The following is a 4914-nucleotide window of genomic DNA, read 5'->3' on the forward strand; positions in this document are numbered from 1 at the left end:
GTGTGCTTCAACATGTATTATACAATATTTCTATGCTAGTATCATAGTTTCATGCCATTTTCAATAGGCTTAATGCCTTAGATGCATCAGAATCCAGATTTTCAACATCCAGCATGACATTAAAGAGTTGTATCAGCTAAGTTTGTTTCAACTGTTTATTACAATTTTCTTTTATTTTTGACTTAAGTAAATATATATCGAATAAATCTTATTGTCCTTGCTTTTTCCCTACAGAGCCCACTGGTAAAATCCAAACATGTTCTTTGTAGGAATTATGTGAGCACAAAACTTGCAGATTATAGTTGGTGTATACATTATAGTATACAGTGTTGTTAGAGTCTATGCCACACTGTTGTAATGTAAGAACATTTAAGAACTATAACGTTACATGCCCTTGTAAAAGCTATAGAAACTGCAATGCGTAATATGGCGGAATCCGTCCTGCCTTCTAAGTAAAAGAGCCAATCGCTGATTAATAAAGTCATTATGTCACTGCAGCTGCCATTAGAAGCTCCGGTTCCCAAAGAAATCTGAGACTTGCGCTTGGGACTGCACATGCGCATTGGCTCGTCTAGCCTGAAAAAATAAGCTTTTTTTAACGCTATTTGAGCATAAGACACAACATTTATGGGACTGTTCATGTCAGATTTTGTTGCTGATTTGAAATATGTTATTTAATTGTGAGTACGCCAAGCAGTTTTTGCCGCCGAGTGAACAGACTTTTGCCAAGTGAAGCGACTTTGCTGACATACAATCAGTTTATGTTACAAATTACTAATGCTAACATTTGCATATGTAAATGTGGCAGGAGGGGTGATTGTTGCTTACGTCACGGTGCTGTTTTAGCTTATTGGCAGTGTCGCTGGGCTATAAAAACAGGAACATGTGCATTACCTGGGATGCGTCACTTGGTGAACTGTTGCGTCATTAACACGCTTCCGTCACTTCCCGGAACTGGATGCGAGTGCTCGAGACGGTAAGAACGCGCTGCTAGTTTTGTTGGCTATGGCATGTGTTTACGAGAGGTGCACTCTCTGTCTAATGTGTTTAGAGACGGTGACTTGGCTGGAGAGCACTCCTGCCTGACTCGAGAGTTTTGCTGCAATGTCGTTTATTATCGTTTACGTATATTGGGTATAGACATCGAAGAAGGTAGGTCGAATGCTCTGCTAATTCCTTGTTAACTGCGTTAAGCGACGTCTACATTCAGGAGCCGCCGGTCGAATTGAGTACATTGCTAACTTAATCCCTTTCTTAGCTGTGAGAACCTGACGCAGTTGCTGGATCGCTGTTTTCCGTACTGGCCTTTGCTGGAAAAGATTCAGTTTGTTGGCTCTTCATAAAACATTAATCCCTTCAATTGGTAGGTATTTATGCACGCACACATTAGGATGGGAGAGTATTTCTAACAGAGTAACAGTCTCGCTTTATTTATAGGTGTTGTGACGGCACGTAACTGCATTCCAGTCGGGGTGCGCTGTGTTCGTTTATGGCTGCAGTGCTGTCCTGTTTCCAATTTCATTTTTTTGGTTAATTTTTCTTTCTTGACTGTTTTGAAGTTTGGATTATTTCATTTTCAATTCTAATTATATCTTTGTGATTTAGTTGGTTTCTGTTTCTTCAGTTGCATTAGATTTCCGTATTGTTTCCGGAGTTTGAATTGTCTTTGTTTCCAATTTTGATTTATATTTTTGTGATTATATTTTTGTATATTTTCTCCAGTTGCATTAGATTTTGTTTTTGTGACTTATATTATGTGTTTATAAAGTCTATTCTGTGTTTTCTTTTGTTATATTTATTTGTATTTTGTTGAAATTGTGATTTTTGTTTCAAGCAACTATTCATTTGTTGCAAAAATTCTATTTATTTGTGTTCTTGACTGGTTGAGTTGCACGACCCAGTTTCCAAAGGGACTGTGTACTTGATTCATATCATTTTTGTCTTGGCAGGGCCTGAGCACCAGGGGCAGAGGACTGCTTTTTCGGTGGTGGTATATTCCTCATAAGTGTGCAGTGACCACCTCACTGTGTGTGTGTGTGTGTGTTTGTGCGTGCGTGTGCGTCCGTGTACGCAGTGAAGTGCAGTGATTCACCTACAAGTGGTGTGGTCTGATTATCCGCTTCTTTTTACTGGTAAGCTCTAGTCCCTGGCCCTCAACTGGTTCTAAACTCTAAGAGGCCCGTTGGCTGGGACAAATGTTTAATTATTTATTTTAATGTTTTTAATGAAGATGTTAATAAAGAAGAAATTTTGTACAGTTACCCCTGTCCCTGACTCTAATAAGTGACACGAACCTGTGTATGCCACTGTAGGTGGCCTATTCTAGTTCTTTGGGTGAGACTCCCAAAGTGGCGTAGTCGGAGTGAGATTGTTATCTTGTTAGTTTCCCACTGTATTTAAAGTAAAAGTCCTTATTGCCCTCGAACCCCCGCCACATAAAAAAAAGGAGAAAATCATTAGTTATAAATGTATTTACCTATATTTATGCGTTTACTCATTACTGATAGGAAATACAGTGTTTGAAATAAGCATTTGTCTCTGCAGTACGACGGGCCTATATAATAGTTGTGTAAATTTAACTCTTCATTTCAGGCCGTTTCTCAAAATACGTTCACAAGAAGTGAAAGAACAAATACATTACAACATAACAGTAATAATTAAACAATAAAGGTGAAAAAAATTAAACTAAAAAGAAAGAATCATAATAATAAAAAATAAACACATTATTATAATAATGTCACAGACACGCCAGGCTCTACACTCACCCAATCACATCGCACTCCCTCTCCTGAGTACTGACAAGCTACACCTGACGCTCATTCACACTCATCACCACAGCCACATAAAAGACACGCCAGTTCACTCAGTCACTGTCCGGTCTCGTTTACACATGCCAGTGTTTACTTACCTCCAGGACTCCCTTTGCTCGACTACTTACCTGTCTCCAGCGTCTTCAGTGATCCCTTGTGTCTCCTCGTCTCCTGTGCATCTCCTGTGTGTTCATCTGTTCCACATCTCCCGGGATCCACGCTTCCTAGAACACACAGACAAGTATCAGTTCCAGTTCATCGGCTCATCGACCTTATCATCTGCCATTACTCACCTGCACTCTGCTCACGCTCTGCTTTACCTGAAATAAACCTGTTAACCCTTACCTGTGTCTCCGCTCCCTTCTGTACGTAACAAATAATAATAAAATACATAAAACGCTAGTATTACTACTACTTCTAATAGTCGTAATACATAAAATAATAATAGCAGTAATATCAAAAGTGAACAACGTGAAAAAAAAAAAAAAGCCAATGGTGAATCTAGAACATAAGCGCAATAAGACTTTTATTTGCAATGTTTTCCTCACTTTTGTATTTTCAGATTAGGGTTTGTCACACAATGTTGTTGAAATTACACCTTAAAAATGTGGTTAATGAATGAAGATATGTGAAAGTGTATGTGAAAGAAGTAACAGATTTATAATATATATATATATATATATATAATTATTATTATTTTTACCCACATTAATGAAGCCAAACATCACATTTCACTCACAGAATGATAGATGAACTTTAAAATAAAAGCCTTCTGAAATTGTTTATATGCTGTTTTTCTTCTGTAAATTCACTAAATTCACTGTAAATTCAAAACTGTTTCCACTAGTTTCAGTTCTGAATGATAGTAAATCACCTCAGAGTGTCACTCACACAGAGTCAGGACTGTCTGATGATGAGTTTCAAAATAAAAGCCCCATAATATATCATATGACTATTCTTAAAGAGATCCTATTATGCCCTTTTACGAACTCTTGATCATATTTTTAGGGTGTACTGGATTAGGTTTTCCTGGTTGATTCTTCAAAAAACATTATTTTTCACAAATTTTACATTATTATAGCTCTCTCTTCCCTGTCTGGCTCGCATGACCTGTTTAGTTCCTGTTTCATTGAAGCCCCTCCTTACAAAATATGAAATGTGCTGTGACTGGATAGCTGGCCCAGTGTGTTGTGATTGACAAACAGCTTAAAGCGTGTTCAGGAAGTGTCACGGCCATTAACATAACCGCAAGTTTCATCAGCTCAGGTGTAAATATTAACAACAGCGTCAAGTTTGCCATACCTATTTCGAGCAATTAATTTATGCACAAACAGCAAAATTACAGACTTACGGAGCCCAGCATATGACATGCAGGAAAAAAAAAAAAAAAAGGCTAAATCATGCACACGCTTTACTAAGTCATTCCCTCGATTTACAAATTGTGTGCACGATTTACTAAATTCGTTCCCTTGTTTTACAAAATTGTGCGCACTATTTACTAAGTCGTTCCCTCTATTTATAAATCGTGCGCACAATTTACTCATTCGTTCTCTCGATTTACTAAATCGTGTGCACGATTTACTTTTTTTCCTGCATGTCATATTTGGGGCTCCGTACAGACTAACTAAAGTTGAAAAAGTGAAAAAGAATAATAGGAGCCCTTTAAGTGAAATTGATCTGTGGAAACAGGGAGTTTCATTCTTATGTCTATCTGCATTTATACACAAAACAGGTTATATATGAGTTGTTGAGGGCTTTTATTGTGAAACTCACCATCAGACAGTCCTGACATTGTGTGCGTGACTCTCTGAGGTGATGAACTGAACTTCACGAGTGAACACAGCTGAGAATAATCAGAAACAGAGTGATTAAGATCAAGAGGAAACTCAAGGAACATATGAACAAAAACAAAACAAAACTACACATAACCCTGATAATAATCATAATAACATGATAAATGCTGTAAATCAAATGACAACTACATAAATGACTGAATTAAAAAAAATAAAAATGGTTGAAGTAACACAGGTTTCTGTTAAGATCCTTAATTTACATAGAAATTGATCATCAAACTGTGTGATTCTTTTAAATTTATAATTCCCTC

The 4914-nt window shown here is 37.2% G+C and overlaps 1 long non-coding RNA gene across 2 annotated transcripts; it reads left to right on the forward strand.

The window, feature by feature from the left end:
- The first annotated feature begins 821 nt into the window (after window positions 1-821).
- On the forward strand, window positions 822-4793 carry LOC127511306 (uncharacterized). 2 transcript variants are annotated; one of them, XR_007929989.1, is made up of 3 exons: window positions 822-1152; window positions 1259-1363; window positions 1438-4793. It is a non-coding gene; the product is annotated as an uncharacterized LOC127511306 (long non-coding RNA). The 2 variants fall into 2 exon arrangements; XR_007929988.1 differs by having other exon boundaries at window positions 1259-4793.
- The last annotated feature ends 121 nt before the right edge of the window (window positions 4794-4914 follow it).

The sequence above is a fragment of the Ctenopharyngodon idella genome, chromosome 4, assembly GCF_019924925.1.
Source record: "Ctenopharyngodon idella isolate HZGC_01 chromosome 4, HZGC01, whole genome shotgun sequence".
NCBI classification, from domain to species: domain Eukaryota; kingdom Metazoa; phylum Chordata; class Actinopteri; order Cypriniformes; family Xenocyprididae; genus Ctenopharyngodon; species Ctenopharyngodon idella.